The following is a 15,371-nucleotide window of genomic DNA, read 5'->3' as shown; positions in this document are numbered from 1 at the left end:
GATGAATCCAAGAATAAAACACCTAAATATCCTTTTGATCTTGAAGGTCTGCAAAAAGTACTTAAAACCATGTCCAATGAAATGGTTGAGATAAAGAAGAAAGTAGATGAAACTTCTTCTAGAAAACCCTTTAGAACTTTTAGGAGAAATACTATCTCTAATCCTAAACCTCCAAATACAATATCAAATGATGAATCAGATTTGGAAGAAGAAGAAGTATCAACAGATGATGAAAAAACTAATGATAAAGAGCTATTTGAAGTACATGGAATGTGGGATTTCATTCTTCCTTTGTGAGACAATCAAGAAGAAGAAGAAGCTTTACCTGTTGCAACCAGAAGCAAGAGCACTGTTGATTTTCCACAGAAAAGTCAAAAACAAAAACCTCAACTCCTTATGTCAAAGAGAAAGCAATAAGTAAGAAATCTTCTCCCAAGTCTACTCAGACATCCCCTCCTCAATCTAATTCTTCGCCTTCAACCAAAACCTTGTTAGTTTCTAATGATATGGAATACAGAATAGTCGAAGACATGAAGAAGACCACAACTAATATCACACTATATGAGCTTAGAAAACTGACACATCAGTAGAAGTTATTTCTCAAAGAATTAAATGCAATTCCCACTTCTCCTCTTCCTGTTGCTATAATTTCTCAGGCTACTCAAGGAATGGGTAAGCCTCCCAGTACTTCATCGGATAAAGTTAAATCAACTGATGTTGTTTTAATTGGTGGTAGATCGAATTCTCATACTCCTTTTCTTTTGACTTTTGAAATCTTTAATAAGAATTTACACAATTGTTTAGTTGATTCTGGGGCTTCATCCAACATTATGCCAAAAATAGTTTGCGCGAAATTAAATGTTTTACCCCAAAAATATGTTGTTCACATTGTACACTTAGATCAAACATAAGTTGAATTCATATGAGAAATTAACTCTGGTTACCATCAAACTCACAAGAAATCTGAGAGTATGTCAAGTAATTGATGTACTAGTCACTGATATTCTTGAATTTTATGGGTTGATCCTCAGTAGAGATTGGTCCGAAAAAATTCATGGATTGGTCTCATATGTGGCTTCCTTACAATGGAAAGCCAAATCGAATAAGAGTCGATCGTGAAAATCATTTAAAGTATACTGTGACTGAACTAGAAGGAGAAAATGAGCTTGTTTCATACAACAACAATATCATTGGAAATTATTGTGTTGAATCATTTTTGGGAAATTTTAATGCACAAACTTCACCTTTTCTGGAGAATTTTGTTACCTCACAAATTGAAAATTATTCACAAACAAATTCTTCCAAATGTATCAATTTTGTAGATAAACCTGTAGTTAATTCTTTGTTTTGGAAATTATTTTTTGATGGATCTAAATCTAATGATGGAGCAGGGGTGGGTTTCATATTAGTTAGCCCTAAAGGAGATTAAACTATGTTAGCATGAAAACTTGAATTTGAATGCACGAATAACACTACTAAGTATGAGGCATTAATTCAAGGATTGTACAAAGCCATAGGCCTTGATATCAAATACCTCCAAGTCTTTGGAGACTCTGAAATCATGATTAAATAGGTAAGGGACACTATTCACTACCTTTCTGGATATTTAAAGCATTATCAATCATTAGTCTAGGACCTTAACTCACATTTCTTGGCATTCAATATTTCGCCAATTCCAAGACTTCAGAATGCAAGTCATACCATCAGAAGATTATAGTCTTCACTGATTTTCTATAGAATTATTTTTTAGACCTTCTATTCCCGATAGTATCACCAATTGGCGAGTTTTTAATGACGATCCAGATATCATAAAATTTTTAACATTTGAAGGCTCATTGATGGCCAAATAATAGATGAAGGCCAACATGATAGTCACCTCAAACAAAATACAAGTGAAAATCCTATACCCAAATCTGTAGTTAAGCTGGAAGATCTATATGATCTTAAAGACAGATTCAATAAACCAACTAATTCAAAACTTCAAAGTCCAACATTGAGGTTTGAATTAGTAAATATTGGAACTGATCTTAAACCACTGAATATTAATCTAGGTCTTGGTCTTGCACCCAAAGAAAGGTTAGCCTTCATTCATTTGCTGAGAAGATACAAAAATGTTTTGCTTGGAATTATGATGATCTTAAGATGTATAATAATTCTATCATACAACACACTATTCCTATGATATCCAACGAAAAACCTGTACATCAAAAGTTGAGAAATATTCGTCCAAATTTGGAAAATAAAATAAAATCTAAATTAAATAAACTTCTTAAAGAAAAAATCATTTTTCTTGTTGGACATTCCAGGTGGGTTTCTAACCTAGTACTAGTCAGGAAAAATAATGGTGATATTCGAATTTGCATAGACTTTCGCAATCTCAACAAAGCTTATCAGAAGGAAAACTTTCCACTACCTCCTATGGAACAAGTACTGTAGTCAGTTGCAGGTTTAGAACTAATGTCTTTTCTAGATGGATTTTCAGGTTACAATCAAATTCTTGTACATCCAAATGATCAACTAAAAGTCACATTCAAAACCAAATGGGGAACATATGCCTATCACAAGATGTCGTTTGGATTAATCAATGCTGGTGCGACTTTCCAGAGAGCCATGGATATAGCTTTCAAAGATTTGGTGAATAAAAATGTGGTCATTTATTTAGATGATATAACAGTATATTCAAAGAAGTGCATTAATCATTTAAAGCACTTAAAACAGATATTTGAATGTTGTAAAAGGTACAGAAATTATATAAACCCAAAGAAGTATTACTTTGCTTTAAGTGAAGGTAAACTTCTCAGATTTATTGTATCTAAAGATGGAATTCACATAGATCCTAATAGGAGAAAAGAAATTTCTAAAATATCTTTACCTCACAACAAAAAATCTATGCAATCCTTCCTAGGTTAGATAAATTTTGTTAAAATATTTGTCCCTGACTTTTAATGAATTGTTTTACCCTTGCAATCCATGATCAAGAAAAATTCGGTTTTTAAATGGGGACATAGTGAGCGAGAAGCTTTTGATCTTATCAAACAGGCAATTATAAATTCTCCCTCTTTAGCAACTCCAAACTTTTCTAATCATTTTATTTTATATACTTTTGCCTCCGAAACATCATATGCAGCTATTTTGACATCAATCAATGATGAGAAAATTTAAGCACCAATCTCTTTCTTTAGCTCCAATTTGCAAGGCAATGAATTGAATTACTCAGATGTTGAAAAGAAGATTTTCACTATTTTCAAATCATTAAAGCATTTTAGACCTTTTCTTCTTAAAACACACACTAAAGTAATAGTTCCATTCTCATGTGTGAGAAATTTACTAGTGAAAAAATAATTAGGAGATAAAAGGGCAAAGTGGGTGATAGCACTGCAAGAATATGACATTGAAATTAGACCAGCTAAAATCATCAAAGGTAAAGTTTTTTGCAGAATGCTACCAGGAGCTTCCAACATATCAGCAGATGAAAATTCAAGTAATACTGTGCAAATATCTGGGGTAAATCTAAATGAATTTGAATCTCAATATGTTGATTTAATTTTCTATTTGAGTAATGGATTTTTTCCTCCCGAACTCAATTATAAAAGGAAAATGGATTTCAGGCTAAAAGCTAATCAATATCAAATCAGTGATAATGTGTTATTTCGAAAAAATTGTGATTCCATTCTACTAAGATTCCTCAAGAAATCTGAAGCAGAAAAAGTTTTGTAGGAACTCCATCATGGCCCAGCTGGTGGAAATTTTGGAGATACAACAACACACAAAATTCTTCATGTCGGTTATTATTAGCCAACACTATTCAAAGACACTCATGAATATGTGCAAAAATGCAAAGTATGTCAAACAGTTGCTGGAAGACAAAAGAAACTAGCATTTCCCTTACAACCAGTCAACATTGAACAACCTTTTGAACAATGGGGATTGGATGTCATAGGTGAGATCGTTCCTAACTCTTCAAAACAACACAAATACATTCTTACTGCAACAGATTATTTTACCAAGTGGGTGGAAGCAATTCCACTAAGAGTAGTCAATTTTAATGCAATTATTGAATTCATTGATCAATTTATCATAACCAGATTTGGCTTACCCAATGCACTCATGTTCAACAACACATTTTATTTTTTTGGAAACAGTATGACTGAATTCACACTAAAAATAGGTTTTAAATTAAAGTATTCTGCCAATTACTATCCTCAAGGGAATGGGTTAGCAGAGTCAACTAACAAAAATCTCATTAGAATCATTAAACGAACTATCTACCAAAGCCAAAAGAATTGGCATAAATCTTTGACATTTTCTCTTTGGGCAGATAGAATCACTGAGAAGGCCTCAATAGGCACTTCTCAATTTAATTTTGTTTATGGGAAAGAAGCTGTCATTCCATCAAATCTAGCTATTCCCTCTCTGGCCCTAGTAAAATTCATTCAAGAAACTCCTTCTTCTTCATTACAATTAAGGCATGATCAAATTCTCAAGTTAGAAAAGGAAAGAGAGAAAGAAAATACTACGCATGTTCATCATTAAAAGTTAATTAAAACTTCTTTTGATGCCAGTTCAGTTTCCACCAAGTCATTTGAAATCGGAGACCTTGTCTTGAAATGGGACAAAGAACATGAGGAAAAGGGTAAACACACAAAATTTGAAAGACTATGGCTGAGATTGTGGAGTACTAAAGAATGTTAGGATATTCCGACACATAGGAAATAGTTAAGTTCAACTTGGTCTAGTATAGAGTTAGGTAAAGTGTCTTTCTTTACCGTTGTACATTTTGTAACTTACAATCCGACGGTCACGATATGTAGTGATCCGACGGTTCACTCTCACCTCGGTATTACCGACACTTGATCCGTGGCTTGACACCCGATTGGTCCATGAGTTCTATTTAAAGCGCATGGAGGGTCATTGTTCGGGTAATCCGTGCATGAGAGAAGCTTATGTAAATTTTCATTCTTTGATTAATAAATTGCCTGTAGTACCCATGTTGGGACAGGCCGTGGACTGTTTCCCTCTTTGAGGGTTTTAACCACGTCAAAAATACTGGTGTATTGATCTGTGATCTGGTTGTGAGCGGTGTCCTTTTGGTATTCTTTCTGAGGAACTTACCCTGTAAATTCCTACATGGTATCAGAGCTATTTGAGGGCCGCGTCCGTTGGTGATCCAAATCTGAAGCCGGTAGAACTGCATGCGGCTGCCGTTTCCTAGATCTGTTGTTTCTGACTGCTTTCGGGCCGAGAGGACTGCTCTGTTGCGTTCGGAGCATCTGTTCCAGTGAGGAACCCCTTTCGTTTCACGCGAAAAGGTTTCCGGTAGCCCTAGATGCGTCATTTTTCAGATCGGGAGGTATACAGTGTTTTTTGCAGTTTACTGTTATTTTCTCTCTGCTTATTTCGGTTTCGGTTTATTTAGCCTTTTTTTAAACCGGATCTATACCTTTCATTTCTGCGTATGCTCTTTGCCCTGCGACTCTGTGCGATCTGGGCAAATCAGAAACAGAAAGGAAGGATTTTTCTCATGCGTATGCTCTTTTCCCTGCACCTTAGGGTGATCTCGGAAAATTAGAAACATTGAGAAAAATATTTAGTTTTTCGGCTAAAGCTAACTTTGAGATTTTTTTTTAAAATTTCTAGTTTTTTGGCTAAAGCTAACTTCGAGCCGCAAGGTTCGTTTTTCTTTGCATATTCATGTTGGGTTTTGTGTTTTGTGTTTTGTAGGGAAAAAGAGCTTTCTCAAGGCAAGCACGCAAACCAAGGCCCCCCCCCCCCCCTCTCTCTCTCTCTCTCTCTCAAATTTTTTGTATAGATCAATTGGTTCAAAGCTATTTTAGGAGAGTAGAGGTCTTGGGTTCAAGTCTCCATTTTGTGGGGGCGGATTTTTTCATTCCCGCACATTCGCGCACTTTGCCGGCAACGTCAACAATTTTTTTTTCAAAAAGCCATAACGTCTTCATCCGGAAGCCTTTTTCAGAGCCGTTTTTTTTAAAACCGCCTATTTTTTCGAGATCTATCCATTGGAACACTTACTTTCAGCATCTTCAGCTTCAGTTTTTAAAAAAAATGGAAAGTCCATGCCAAGTCATTCTTGACAGCACTAACTACTTCCAATGGGTAGCCTACATGGAAGATTTATTTAGAAGTAAAGGTCTCTTCAGAATAGCCATAGACCAAGAGAAGAAACCAAAAGATGAAGACAAGGCTGCAAAATGGGAAAATAGACAAGATGAAGCACGTGGTTTGATAGGGATGTCTATTTCTCCTGATCTTAGATTCCACATTGCAGAACTTGAGACTCCTCATGAAGCATTAGAAAAACTCGCTAAAGTTTTTGGGATTAAAAATGAAATTAGAGCCCATCAACTTGAAAATGAGTTGCTTACTTTGGATCCTAATAATTTTTCTTGCATTGAAGATTTCTTGTCCAAATTCAAGACCCTTAGATATCTCTTGGAAGGTGTTAAAGTTAAGAAAGAAGATGGTAACCTTATTTATTCCATCCTTACTAAGTTGGGACCAGCCTACTCTGTATTTGTTTCCACTTTCCATTCTACAAGGGAAGCTTTCATTTGTCAAGGAAAAGACTACAAGGCCCCTTCCTTTGACTCCTTTTGTGATTCCTTAATAAGAGAACAAGAAAAACTCTTACACCTTGGTCTTCTTAATCTTGGAAACTCTTCCACGAAAGCGTTAGCCGCCCAACAGCAACCAAATTCAAAGAATCCTAAGAAGTCATATCCTCAAAAGAATGGTCCTAAACCAACTCAGCCTCAAAATGAAAGATCATTTCAGCAAAATGATAAGACCAATAAAAACAAATGGAAGAAGACTGATAGACATTGTAACTTTTGTAATCGAGATGGCCACTTAGAATCTAAATGCTTTAAGAAGATGGAAGCCTTGGAAGCCGCAATGAAGAAACATAACATCCATGTGGAGCCTACTTCAACTTCAACTTCCGGAATGGCACTTTCTGCATGTCGTTGTCAATCATCTCAGTCTGGTTATGCATTAAATGTATCTTCTTCTTCTTCTCATTCTCATGAGTGGCTCATTGATTCTGGAGCCTCTTATCACATGGCCAAAAACCAAGCCATGTTTTCTTCTTTAAATGATTGTAACACCAAAAATATATATGTTGGTGATGATAGATCTCTTAATGTTGTAGGGACTGGAACTGTTCATCTAGACAATGGTCAGTTTAATGATGTATTATGTGTTCCAACCTTATCCTGCAACCTTCTATCTGTCTATCAGATAACTCATTCAGGTGAAGGTAAAATTGTTGAATTTTCACCTCATGATGTTGTAATCAAGGATCTAAAAGATCCTAAACAGATTCTAGCTACTGGTCTTGCTGATGATTCCACAAGGTTGTATAAGTTTCACAACTTTGGGTCATCCAATCTTCCCTCAGTATTTGTTGCTCATAATGATGAAGTGAGCAAACTTTGGCATGAGTGATTTGGTCACTTAAACTATCGCTCCCTTCAGCATCTATGTAAAGAAAATATGGTGACAGGTCTTCCTATGGTATCTTGCAGAGATGGTGTTTGTTCCGGATGTGTACTCGGAAAACATCATCGGGACAGTTTTGACAAACGTGCCTCTTGGCACGCCTCAGCCCCTTTACAGCTTGTGCACAGTGATTTATGTGGTCCTCTTCCTGTTGCTTCATTCTCTGGCTGCAAGTACTTCTTAACTTTCATTGATGATTTCTCCAGACGCACTTGGGTATACTTCTTAAAACTCAAGAGCGAAGTATTTAACACATTTTTGGCCTTCAAAGCCTTTGTTGAAAAACAATCTGGACATCAAATTCTTAAGCTAAGAACTGATAATGGTGGAGAATATGTTAAAAACACATTCATCAACTTTTGCACCGAAAATGGAATTCAAATGCAACATAATGTTCCATACACTCCACAACAAAATGGTGTAGCTGAAAGGAAAAATCGCACCTTAAAGGAAATGGCTAATTGTACGCTGCAATCTAAAGGACTCAGTCTTAGTTTTTGGGCCGAAGCAATTAATTGTGCAAATTATATAATCAATCGCACTCCTACTAAGGTTCTAGAGAATATCACTCCAGAAGAAGCTTGGAGTTCCATTAAACCAGATGTAAGTCACTTTCGTGTGTTTGGAAGTGAAGCATGGGCCCATATTCCAGATGAAAAGCATAAAGCTTTAGAACCTAAGAGTGAGAAATGTACTTTTGTTGGATATTCTGAAGATGTAAAAGGTTATAGACTTATTCCATTTAAGTCCAAAAATGTTATCATTAGAAGAGATGTAAAATTTGATGAAAATAAATCGGCCTGCGAGCCTAGTCCGGCGGATGTGCCACCTCTTCCTATCTCTTCTACTTTTGAAAACATTTCTTCTTCAGATGATGAAAGCGAGGATGATAATCCTCCCCCACCTTCTCAGGATCCTCAACTTCCAAGATGGGTCCGTGCTACTCGGGATGCAGCAGGTGATCTTGCCGGTGATCCTACAGATCAGCGACGTACACGTTCTCAGTTTGAAAGAGCCTCTTCTTTACTGGCTCAAGCTCCAGTAAATCATGATCTTGACACTTTTGCAGAAGCTTCAGGCCATCCACATTGGGAAGCAGCTATGAATGAAGAATATCATTCATTGATGACAAATGATACATGGGATCTTGTTCCTCTACCAAAGGGACACAAACTTGTTAGATGTAAATGGGTTTACAGAACCAAGTATGGACCAGATGGGAAAGTTGATAAACATAAAGCTCGTCTCGTTGCTAAGGGCTTTTCACAGGTTGAAGGAATTGACTACATTGAAACCTTCTCCCCTGTTGCCAAAATGAATTCTATCCGCCTTGTTCTTTCCCTTGCTGCCTCTTTAAAATGGGAAGTCCATCAGATGGATGTTAAATCTGCCTTCTTGCATGGGGACTTGCAGGAAGAAATCTATATGGAACAACCCATTGGCTTCATACAAACAGACTCTAGCCTTGTTTGTCGACTTAAGAAATCCCTTTATGGCCTCAAGCAAGCTCCTCGGGCTTGGTATGCCAAAATGGATAGCTTTCTTTTAGAATCTGGCTTTTCTAGGTGTCATTCTGACAATACTGTCTACACCAAGAAAGTGGGCAACTCTCTTATCATCCTTGTTCTTTATGTTGATGATCTTATTCTTACTGGTAGTGATCCCAACCTTATAAACCATGTGAAGTCCAGCCTTAAAAAGAAATTTGAAATGACAGACTTAGGACACTTATACTATTTTCTCGGTCTTCAAGTCTTGCAATCCAAGGAGGGTATTTTCCTTTCCCAGTCCAAGTATGCTTGTGATATTCTTCGTCATTTTCACATGGAAGACTGTAAGCCAGCCCCTTCTCCCTTTCAGTCTAGAGTCAAACTTTCAGTCTCTTGTACTTCTCCTGAAGTTGATGCTACCTTATACCGTCAACTTGTAGGAAAACTCTTATATTTAACCCATACTCGTCCTGATCTTTCCTTTGCTGTTGGCCTTGTTGCTCGTTTTATGCAAAACCCCCGTGAAAGTCATTGGAAAGCAGCTAAAAGAATACTTCGTTATGTTCGAGGTACAGTACAGTTTGGGATTCATTACAGTGCCAAAGCAGCTCCTCTGTTAGTTGGTTTCACTGATTCTGATTGGGCTGGTGACCCTGATGATCGGAAGTCTACTGCCGGTTATGTCTTCACTCTTGGTTCAGGACCTATTACATGGGCTTGTAAGAAACAGGCTGCCATTTCTCTTTCGTCAGCAGAAGCAGAGTATCGTGGTGCCGTGGAAGCTAGTAAGGAAGCCTTGTGGCTTCGTCAGATCCTATCAGAGTTTGGCTTTGAGCAGCAGCATCCAACCACACTTTGGTGTGATAATCAAAGTGCCATCCAGCTATGCAAAGATCCAGTCCAGCATCAGCGTAGCAAACACATTGAACTACACATGCACTTCATCAGAAAGCTCATTCATGACCATGTTCTTGAAGTGCAATATTGTTCAACCGATGATCAGGTTGCAGACATCTTCACAAAGGCTCTCACAGAGGCGAAGTTCACTAAACTTCGATATATGCTTGGAGTTCAGGAAGTTGTCACTAAGGGGGGATAGGCTCTAGTGCCTCCTTCCTTCTCCTATTGTGTCATATTTGTAAATCCTTCAATCCTATCCCAAGTTGTTCTTAAGGGGGGATGTTAGGATATTCCGACACATAGGAAATAGTTAAGTTCAACTTGGTCTAGTATAGAGTTAGGTATAGAGTTAGGTAAAGTGTCTTTCTTTACCGTTGTACATTTTGTAACTTACAATCCGACGGTCACGATATGTAGTGATCCAACGGTTCACTCTCACCTCGGTATTACCGACACTTGATCCATGGCTTGACACCCGATTGGTCCATGAGTTCTATTTAAAGCGCATGGAGGGTCATTGTTCGGGTAATCCGTGCATGAGAGAAGCTTATGTAAATTTTCATTCTTTGATTAATAAATTGCCTGTAGTACCCACGTTGGGACAGGTTGTGGACTGTTTCCCTCTTTGAGGGTTTTAACCACGTAAAAAATACTGGTGTATTGATCTGTGATCTGGTTGTGAGCGGTGTCCTTTTGGTATTCTTTCTGAGGAACTTACCCTGTAAATTCCTACAAAGAAGGTATGTTTTTGATGATTATTTCAGTATCTTTTCATTAGAACTTGCAAACCTTTTGCATCATGAACTCGGAAAATGATAAAGAATTATAATAAAACATGTGAGATTAATATGCAAGACTAAAACGCTCACAATTGTCATTTCCTTATGCAGGGAGGAGGGAAAACGAGAAGTTGCCGTTCCAAAGGAAAGGACAAGGACAGATTAACCACTGTCCCTTTGACAGGAGACCGAATGCAAACAAGGCAAAGCAAATCAAAGCGAATCAACCCGGAAAAGGAGGTGGAGATATCAGCTTGGCACAGGAGAGAAAAGAAGTGACAGAGGACTAACGGTTCGGCGAATCCCTGAGGATCCTTGATCCTGAGGGATCGCTGTTTTATCTATTTTTGCACTTAGACATCTCCATCGTCACCCTTATAAAAGGGGCAGCACTATTAGCTCGGGAGAGAGTTAGATACGGTTATGCTTTTATGTAATTTCTTTTAAGATCAAAACTTTGATCATCGAGTCTCGCTAAGAACTGGTTTATTGTAATTCTGCTTTATGCATTAATACAAACTTGGTTATTACTTCATCTCTGAGTCTGGATTAACTTCAAGCGGTGTACCCCTAGAAGCTAAGGGCCCGGCCTTGGAGGACACTTTCTCCTATATTATTACATTTGGTTTATGCGTGGTTTGCCTATCGACGTTATTTGGTAATTTGATATGTTTTATAAGTTTGCATCACATGCTCTGTTATGTTTAATTCATTAAGGTTTCTACAGACAGAACTATTGTATTGACTCTGCATCATATTACTGTTCTTTTAAGAGTTGATCTAATATTGCTAGTCTTGACAGAATACTGTTACTATTCCATTACAGAGCTTTTGTGCTGTGCACCTGTTCATTAACGTTATGGAATTCATCTTGGGAGTTATGTTCTTTATGATTGTTGGATTTATGAACAATGCTGTTCTATTTTGAAACGTAGTCGTATTCTTTCTAACTGAGATTGGTACTTGGATCAGATTACTATTTAAGTGTGCTGTGTGCATATATGGTTTTCAAGCGCTGTTCCATTGGTGTGTGCTGTTCGATTCGCCCTTAAGAGTGAAAGATTGCCGTTTGATTATGATTAATGCATTTGATCTGATAGATTAAGATTGTTACTGCTTGTGAGACTTAGTTGCTGTTCTATTTCTTAGCCGCTGTCCTATTTCAGAATTGTTGTTCCATTTCGGATTTGTTGTTCCATTGCAAACTTGCTGTTCGATTTCTTAATTACTGTTCCATTTCTTATCTGCCGTTCCATTTCCTGTCATTTGTTATTTTGGTGTGAAGAACGATCTAAGGTTGTAGTGAGCATTGATATTTAATGTCTAGCTCCCAGATCCATGATCTGTTCTTTGATTTCCTTTTCCATCAGTTTCCAAAGGGATGAGTTATTACTACTGAACGCTTGACTGATAAGTTGCTTAGTCTTTTGAATGTGTGATTTAACCTTTTGAAGAAGTTAAGCTGTAGACAAGCATTTACTCTTGTATTTCTAAACACTGTACTACTAGCATTACTCTAGCAAATGATAGCCTCAGACTGAGACACTCTTTGAAATAACAAAACGCTCCCGGATTGACATATTAATGTGAGGTAATTAGAGGTGAAAGAGACCCTTTTTATAGCTCTACATTTTGGCGCCGTTGCTGGGGAAAGAGTGTAGCCATTTGTTCTTTTTTTAGAGTAGTGTACGAACCTGCTAGGGAAGAATTGGATTTTAAAAACGGAAGGTAAGAACCTACGTGTGGAGCATGTAAAAGCCCTGCTCCTCTGTCCGCTTTCCTACATATTTGTTGTTGTTTTGTTTGAATAGAATTTAGTAGTTAATTTGAGTGCATGACTAAGCAGAAAAAACCAGAAAAAAATACCAAACCTCTACCCAAGCCAGAAAAAGCTAAGGGGTCGGTGACCCTTGGCCGACCGACCTTCATAGACGAAATCTACAAGAAAGCAGAATCTCAGCCCTCAGTAGGACCCAGGAAAGTCATTTCTAAACAGCCTACTAGTTCCCTTCAGGCCACAGGATCATCATCTGTAGCTTTTGCTGAGGTGCATAGTCAAACTGAAGAGCAGGACTTTCAAGAAATTGAAAATTCTACTCCAAAACTATTGTAGGAAGGGAATTTCAGCAATCTTTGTGAAGGAGAAGGAGAGACAGGGGAAACTGAGAAACTAAGGTCTCCTATTGGAACAACTCAGCCATTAAACAACCCAGACAAGGGAAGTGTTGCAAAAATCATTGTTGAAGAAACTCAATCTCCTCAGACATCAGGCATTCTCATTATCCCAGATAGAGGAAGTGCTATTAAAACCATTCCTGTCAAAGCCATTCCCTCTCAACCTAGGAATACCCTCCTAGATATCCCAGAAGGTTATTGGCATATATTCGACCCAATGGCTCAAAACTAGCCAAACACCCAAACCTCTACATTACAATACCCTATAGTGGATTCTGTAGCAAATGCGCCTATGAAAGCAATCCCTCTTCAACATATCCCTACATTCCACGGTCTTACATCAGAAGATCTGGATGCATTTTTATTTGAATTTGATGTGCTGTGTAGGGGATATGATTACACCACCGACCCCCAGAAACTGAAACTATTTCCCTCTACATTAAAAGGGGCTGCTTTAAGATGGTTTATGGGATTAGGTGGCGGGGTTATAAATAACTGGGATCAAATGAAAGAATCTTTTCTAAAAAAATATCAGGATTATTGCAGGTCTAGAGAACTGAAGGACGAAATATTCCAGATGACAGCTAGACTGAATGAAACATTAGAGGAGTATGTGGAACGTTTCCAGTATAATCTACAAAGATCTCCTTATGCATCACTACCTTTACCTGATAATGTGTTAAAAACAACATTAATAAGGGGCATGAAGGAACAATGGATTGAAACATTAAACATTATGGGAAAAGGGGATATTTATCAAGAAGATTTTGCTGACACTATTGATTTATGTATCAGGAGCTTGAGAGGCAGCACCAGAGTAAAACCGACATAACATGATCGGTTTATAAGAGATAATAAAATTTAGACAGAAGGAGTAACACATGTAGAAATTGGAAATTTATTGGAAAATTTTAAAACTGATATACTAAGGACACTAACTACACAACTTGATATTATGTAGGCCAAACAGAAGCAAATGGAGGCAGAACAAAATTTGGCGATCTTCTGTCCCCGATGCAGGAAAAAGCGTAGCCACAAGGAGTGTCCACTGGATACAGTCCAAACATGCGCCATCTGTACAAAAGATCCCTTACAGAGAGCTGTCCCTCACTTCCTGGATTGAAAGAGGTATATAAGGAAGCAGAAGAAGAGCCAGAATCGGTGTATTTGCTCAACCAACGCCATCAGTGGCAGCCGAGACAATCTGGTATGTTACCAGACCCAACTTCTTCTTTTCAGCCTCTGCAGTATAATGCTCAACAATATAATATGTGGCAAAGTCAATCCCAATCCCCGTTTCCAAACTAGTCACCACAGTCATTTCCTTCTTCAAACCCGTGGCTGAATCAGGCAAGCCAATCTGGTTGGCCGAATCTTCCTTATACCCCACCATATTGGTAAAGTAACTCATATCCACCACAATGGACTCCCCGTACCTCGCAAAGTTCAGCCTGGCAGACAAACTGGCAGAGACCGATGCATCAGCCAGTAGGAACCATTCCGCTCCCTCAACCTACATTGCCAGCCTTACAACAAAATCCCCAGTCTAATCTGAGACCACAACTCCCAGCCCAACCCAACCCCAATCCAAATAACAGACCGGTTCAATTTGTCTAAATCATGGAAACACCAGAGATAGGAGCCGATATGAGGGAGTGTAATGATCTTCAGTTAATGTGAATAAACAACAAACTCATAATCAAGCAACCACATCCTCTCCTCCATTCCCAGGACGATTAGTCTTGACATTCTGGGAGAATTACAAAATCTGTACATAAAAATTCCATTCCTCCAAGCCGTTCAAGACATCCCGATATACGCAAAAACTATCAAAGAATTGTGCATAAAGAAACCAAGGAGGAATATAACAAATAATCCAAGAGTCCAAGTAGTCGGCACTTTATCTGACTTGCTATCAGGGAAAGAAACACCCATTAAATATGAAGACCTAGGAAATCCAATTGTAACTGTCCAAATTTATGGTCAGACCCTGTCCAATGCCTTAGTTGATCTAGGAGCTGCAATTAATATCTTAACAACCACTACTTGCCAAAAGCTAGGCATTACATCTGTAGAACCCACCTCTACCTTGCTAGAATTGGCTGACTGATCTGTGGTTAGGCCGGAGGGTACTCTACATGATGTCATGGTCTTTGTTGATTCCTGGGAATATCCAACTGATTTTTTGATAATAAATCCCAAAACCCGACTTGATGGACATCCATTGATTTTAGGTAGACCTTGGCTTGCCACTGCCGATGCTTATATTGGCTGTCGGCAAGGAAATATGACCATAACCAAAGGACCAAATATCAAGAACTTAGTTCTATATCCTCTAGCGCAGCCAAGTGTCACAATAATCAAAACTAATAAGCACCATGTATCATACCTTACTGATAACATTAGATCTCCATTAACTATACAAAAGACACTTGATTTCAAAGACCAAACAGAAGATGATGCCATTAATAATTTCATTAGTCAAACTGAATCCAGATCCTGCACATAG

This window comes from Pinus tabuliformis, chromosome Q, assembly GCF_031772625.1.
Source record: "Pinus tabuliformis cultivar Carrire ecotype Pingquan chromosome Q, CPIR1, whole genome shotgun sequence".
NCBI lineage: Eukaryota > Viridiplantae > Streptophyta > Pinopsida > Pinales > Pinaceae > Pinus > Pinus tabuliformis.
This window is presented reverse-complemented; position numbering follows the sequence as displayed.